We start from the raw sequence: 6,694 nt of genomic DNA, 5'->3' as shown, positions 1-6,694 counted from the left end.
TGTAACAGGCTTATATTTCTACAGATTTACTGTCTGATTCCACCTTGTAGACTAAATTCCCTGATGGATCATGTCTGTGTTGTTTAGACGTCCTATCAGTGCTTGGCACAGGGCTTGGCACACAGTAGGTGTTCAGAAGGTACTTGTGAGTGAGTGAATAGCTGGGTGAATGCATGCTTTCAATATGCTGAGTATAATGCTAAGCAGCTCTATATAATATCTTGTTTAATTGTCATGTACATCTTATGAAGCAGGTATCATGGTCATTGTGCCTGTGCATGAGGAAGCCCAGGCTTAGACAAGGTAAGTGAACTGGGTAAGGTTGTGATTGATGTCAGTGCTGAGATGAGAACTCAGGGATGTCTGACTCCAGTCTTTTTTTATTTATTTAATTTTTTTTTTTGCAGTTTTTGGCCAGGGCTGGGTTTGAACCCACCACCTCCAGCATAGGGGGCCGGCGCCCTACTCCTCTGAGCCACAGGCGCCACCCTGACTCCAGTCTTAAAAGCTGTCATCTCCTGTGACTGCAGGCTGGGGCAGGTGGGCTGCCTCCCCCAACGTTGTTTTCACCATATCTGTTTCTTACTGAGAACCTTAGTGGTTCCTGATTAGCCATTGTGTCTAAACCCAACTCTGACTAACCCTCAGGGCTAGAGACTGACATCTCTGATATCTTTCTACTTTTTTTATTTTTGTTTTTTGAGACACAGTCTCACTTTGTCAACTTTGATAGAATGCTGTGGAGTCATAGCTCACAGCAACCTCTAACTCTCGGGCTTACGAAATTCTCTTGCCTCAGCCTCCCAAGTAACTGGGACTATAGGCGCCCACCACAACGCCCAGCTATTTTTAGAGATGGAGTCTTGCTCTGGCTCAGGCTTATCTCAAACCTGTGAGCTCAAACAGTCCACCTGCTTCAGCCTCCCAGAGTGCTAGGATTACAGGCGTGAGCTATTGCGCTCAGTCCCTCTTCACTCTTCAACACAGAATTTATTTTACGTTTTTTTTTGAGACAGAATCTTACTTTGTCACCTTGGGTAGAATGCTGGAGTCATAGCTCACAGCAACCTCAAACTCTTTGGCTCAAGCCACACTCTTGCCTCAGCCTCCTGAGTAGCTAGGTTACAGGTGCCCACTACAGTGTCCAGCTATTTTTAGAAGCAGAGTCTTTCTCTAGCTCAGGCTGGTCTTGAATTGGTGAGCTCAGGTGATCCACCGCCTTGGCCTCCCAGAGTGTTAGGATTTACAGGCATGAACCACCATGCCCGACCTTGAACACAGAATTCAAACTGCAGATAAGCAGATCAAGGACAGTTTCTGTTTCCTTCTTGTTTGCTTAGGCAGCCAAACATGCAGGTTCTAGATCAGCCGGTCTAGGTTCAGATCCTGGCTTTGTTCTACCTGTGATCTTCCCTCTTGTGTCTTAATTTGAATTTGAGAGGCTCTGTACAAATTACTTAATCTTACACAGAAAAAATGTATCTTAAGACTGTAATCCAGCTTTTAGTTAAAATGCAGGCAGACAACTGGGATTTCTTTTTTTTGTCTGGAAATATATTTATTATTGATACTGAAGGGAAGTAAAGATGTCAGCGTTCACGATAGAGGTTATATAAGCCAAGGTTGCCTTTACATTGATAGAAATATCTTATTTCACGTGTAATCATAAACATTATTCCAGTAAAAGAGGTACAGTTTCTCTCCTTTTGTTTTCTCACTCCCATGCTCACCATAAGAAGTTAAAATGAAATAGCTCTTACATCATCAAAGGAGAAAAGAAAAAGAAAACCAACATGCCACAGCCTCACAGCCTAGACAGTTCTACCTGGCAGCCTTACTGCCCAGATCTTTGTGTTTGGGGCTGTCTTCTCTCTCCACTCCAATTCATTCAGCAGCCCACCCTGCTCTGTTGGAGTAGAGGGTGGTCAAATGATGGGGCTGGGTTAGAAGAGGAACACTTGATGGTCAGCAGAAGTTGAGTAGAAGGTACAAGAGGTGGAGAGGGCTGCCTTTCTCTTTTAACCCCTCTTTTCTCACTATAGAGGGGTTCACTAATGCTGAGGAGTGTCCTTTGATGGGTAATCCCTGACCTGGGCTGCAGCTTCTCAAATTGTCGCTGTTCAAAATATGGCACGATTCTGTCCGATCTGTTCTTCAGCGCGTATTGTTCGTGGTGTTCTCCTTAGTGGTCTTCTTGAACGGGTTATTATCTTCCTAGGGGAAAAAAAAAGTTCCCCCTCTGGAATTAATGTTGTTTTGTGTGCTCTCAGAGTTTTTGTCCTCCGTTCTCAAGCATGCACACTGGCCATTTTCCTGGTCCTCCACTGGGCGGCCGGCACCCCAGCCTGCCTGGCGCACTGGCTGGCCAGAGTGGAGCCCCGGAGGATCTGGGGTGTTCCGCCCGTAACACTGAAGAATTTGGTCTGCAGATCCGCACAGACCGGCTGAGTCTCATACGGCTGGAACTTCGCTTCCACTTTCTCAGGGGCTTTCTGATACTGCTCAGTGGTGACTTCGGAGAACTCCGAGCGCCTCTCCTGCGGTCTCGCCAGCTGCTCTTTGGAGAACGCATCCTGCTTCTTTAACTCTGGGTCTTTCTCTCCCAGCTGCGTCCTCTCTGGGGATTTCCCTGGCTTGATGTCCTCTCGTGAAGGATGGCCCTGGCAACTCCTCCAAGGCGGCTGCCCTCTCTCGGTCCAGGCCTTTGCTTTGCTTTAGTCACTTCTGAGCTTCAGCTTCCTTCCTGGTTTGCCCCAGCGCCAGGTCCTCAGCTACTCTTTTTTTCAATTCTTCGTGGGAAACTGAGGCACCATGAGCACCAGAATACGGCTGAATCTCTTGGAGAGATTCCTTCATTCCATCAATCACATTTACTGGAAGCTGTATCCCCTTCCCCGCGGTGACGTTCTTATTCTCCTCTGCCTGGAAGGTGACAGCTGGTGCTGGCAGGTGCTGGTGTCCGCTCCGGGCTCCTGCCCCTGCAGACACTTAGTTAGGGACCCATGAGCACCTCAGAGCCCCGCGCACGCAGGTTGTGGAGGCCCCAGGTTACTTCCCTGCACAGCGGGTGCAAGGCCACCACCCCTGCTCGATAACTGGAATTTCTTAAACCCCTTTCTCTCAATTCTCTGTTCCAGAGGCCAATTTTAACTCTTTTCAATTATTTATGTAATCATAGTTAGGAATTAATGTAGGATCGACAAAGAAATGCAAATCAAAACCCAAACAGATACCACTTTGTATCCATTAGATGACTATTACATATTAAAAAAAAGAAAAAAACAACCAGAAAATAACAAGTGTTGGTGAGGATGTAAAAAATTGGAACACTTGTGCATTGCTGATGGAAACGTAAAATGGTGCAGCCACTGTAGAAAATGCTATTTTCCCAGAAAAAATTAAACATAGAATTACTACATGATGCAGCAATCTAAGCATATACCCCAAATAATTGAAGCCAGGGATTTAAAGAGGTATTTTTACATCCAGATCCATAAGAAGCACTATTCACAGTAGCCAAAAGGTAAGAACAATGCAAGTGTCCACCAACCCATGAATGGATGGAGACCACAGAGCGTGACATACATGCAGTGGAACATTTATTTTTGGAGACTGTTTCGCTCTGTTGCCCAGGCTAGAGTGCTGTGGCATCAGTCTACCTCCCAGCAACCTCAAACTCCTGGGTTGGAGCAATCCTCTTGCCTCAGTCTCCTGTGTACCTGGGACTACAAGCGCCTACCACTACAATTGGCTAGTTTTTCTTTTATTAGTACAGATGGTTCTGGCCCTTGCTCAGGCTGGTCTCAAAGTCCTGAGCTCAGGCAATCCACCCACTTTGGCCTTCCAGGGTGTTAGGATTGTAGGTGTTAGCTGTTGCACCTGGCCCCATGCAATGGAATATTATTTAGCCTTAAAAAGGAATGAAATTCTGATAGATTTGATACATGGATGCATCTTGAAACATTATGGTAAGTGAAATAGACAATCACAAAAAGACAAATATCATACGATTCCATTGCTATCAAGCAAATAGTCTCACTGCCTGATGTGCACAGAAGCCCATCTTATGGCACTAGCTTTTCAGCAAATAAAAGCTTTATTGCAACATTGGTAGCCAGGAGCCAGAAAACAGGAGGCAGGCTCAAATCTATCTCTTTGATTCAGAGTCTGGGGCAAGTTTATGAGTTCAAAGGGCAAGGGAAAGGATTTAAGAATTCTGATTGGCAGGGTCTGCTTGGAGGGCTTTAAATTTGACCATTTACGGTAAGGTATGTTGAGCTGGATTTTAGCCCTGAAGCTTCTGGGCAGACCCCTTGCTTTGGAAAGAGCTCCAGTAATTCAGGTTTCCGTCATGTCCTGATCTTCCTGGTTCTGGATGTTATTAGAGGTCAAGGCTTTCTCTTTTTTTTTTTTTGAGACAGAGTCTCACTATGTCACCCTTGGTAGAGTGCTATGGCATCGCAGCTCACAGCAACCTCAAACTCTTGGGCTTAAGCGATTCTCTTGCCTCAGCCTCCCAAGTAGCTGGGACTACCCACACCTGTCACAATGCCTGGCTATTTTTTTGTTGCAGTTGTCATTGTTGTTTAGCTGGCCGGGGCCGGGTTTGAATCCACCAGCCCTGGTGCATGTGACCAGTGCCCTAACCACTGACCAGCCGAGCTGGTCAAGGCTTTTTCTATTGCACACTGCCTGGGTGGGAAGACTTGCAGTTTTTGGCTCTGTGTTACCTACAGAGTAATTCAACATTTTATTATCAGCAGAGTAGGCCCAGTTTGAGCTGGTTCCATGGTTATATCATTTATTTGAGATACCTAGAACAGGCAGGTTCATAGAGACAGAAAGTAGAACAGAGGTTACGAGGGGCTGAGGGGAGGGAATATGGACAGTTACTGTTTGATGAGTAGGAAGTTTCAGTTATAGATGATAAGAAAGTTCTGGAGGTGGTGATGGTCACACAATGTGAATCTACTTAATGCTACTGAACTATACACTTAAAAGTGGTTACAGTGGCAAATTTCATATTATGTTTATTTTACCACAATAAAAAAAGAATCAATATAAGAAATTACTACATGCCAGGCACTATCCTAAGTACTTTATTTTGATCAACTCATTTAATTTTTACAACATTCTATGCTAATAATTATTAAACATAATAACTAGCATATTATTCATGTGCTAATAATAATTAACCAGCTGGGTAATCTTAGAATAGATGCTATTTAGACATAATAACCCATGTAATACACTTGTTTAATTTGCTATTTAGACATAATAACCTATGTAATACACTTGTTTAATTTGATTTTCTAAGACTTCATTTAGAACTTTCTTGTTGGCAACAGTGTAATCTTTCTAATATCTAAAGGTCAGCAAATCATTTCAGGGTTCATGTTTATCTTGTTCCCTGGGTTTCCTCTATACCATATAAACTGGAACCCACTCTTTTAACTCCCCATAACTCTTTTTTTTAAACCAACTATACGCTGTGCTTAAATCACATCAATTTGCCTCTGGCTGTCTGAGTATGTTATTTTCTTTTGCACCAACATGCTTTAGAAAAGACTGTTTTCTTTGCCTGAAAAGTGTCCTTTGTCCCCAAGTCTTGCAAGAGTCCTGCTCATCCTTCAAGCCTCGCCCAGAGATCACCACCTCTGCGTAGCCTTCCTTCTCCTCCCCAGTAGGCCTTTCCACCCCCTTACTGTGTTCTTTCAACATCCCAAGGGCAGTACGTGTCATCCCGCACTCAAATGATTTGTTTCCACGTCTTTCTTATTCTCCAGCCAATGGCTTCCACACTGGGGATTGAGCTTCTCAGGGGTTATGCAAGAGGATTCATGGGTGTGTGTATGGGTGGAGATTTTATCAATTCTATTTATATTATGTATATCTTCTTTTTCAATATATTTTATTTATGTATATATGTGATGTATGTATTTACTTATATAAATATAAACATGTCTTATATAAATGTGTTTATATAAAAGATCAGTATTATATATGATAGGTTATATGATTAATACATAAATAAATTTACATACAACAGGTATCTGCTCAATTTGTGTTTATTGATGGGACAAATAATTTAAAATAGTTGGATTCTATATATGTTGCCCCGTGTCTGTGGACGTGGTGATAGTGAAGGCATCCTCATCCATCCAAAGCTAAGAAAGCTGGAAAAAATTTATAGGCCGTTGGCTGTTCGAACCTGCCACCCAGCCTGCTATTGGATCTTTTATTACGTAGAGTTACACACTGTGGACTCACTGCATGAAGTGAACATCCTACCCACACTAGATGAGACACATGTTGGGGCTTTGAAAGAGGGCAGACAGGATGCAAAGCCCCAGGCAGACAGCTCAGCTGGTGAATGGGCTGCAGATGGACAGGTGCTTCTCATTACAGCTGAGCTCTGGGAACCAGGCAGGGAGGAGGAAGGGAGTGGAGGGCACCTTTCAAACGTCCTCAGTCTTGCAGTTCCCACCTGAGGATGATAACACTGCCAGTGGGGATACAAAGAGGTCTGTTGGCTTTGGATTCTGGATATGTTGCTCAGTTCTGTGAAGGGTAAGGCTCTCTCACATTTTCACAAGACCTTTGGGTCCCGTCTGTCATGTGCATTAATCTCATGAGAGTTAGAGCTCAGGACACCTGTGGATATGCATGTGACACAGATCCTGGGTTGTCCTCC

The 6,694-nt window shown here is 44.0% G+C and overlaps 1 pseudogene; it reads right to left on the bottom strand.

Moving 5' to 3' along the window:
- Positions 1-2,288: 2,288 nt before the first annotated feature.
- LOC100963904 overlaps positions 2,289-6,694 on the bottom strand; it is a 119,878-nt pseudogene continuing 115,472 nt past the window's right edge.

Source organism: Otolemur garnettii, unplaced genomic scaffold (assembly GCF_000181295.1).
Source record: "Otolemur garnettii isolate 467f Iridium unplaced genomic scaffold, OtoGar3 scaffold00012, whole genome shotgun sequence".
Classification (NCBI taxonomy): Eukaryota; Metazoa; Chordata; class Mammalia; order Primates; family Galagidae; genus Otolemur; species Otolemur garnettii.
The sequence above is the reverse complement of the archived record's forward strand: the minus strand, read 5'-3'. Positions and strand labels throughout refer to the sequence as shown.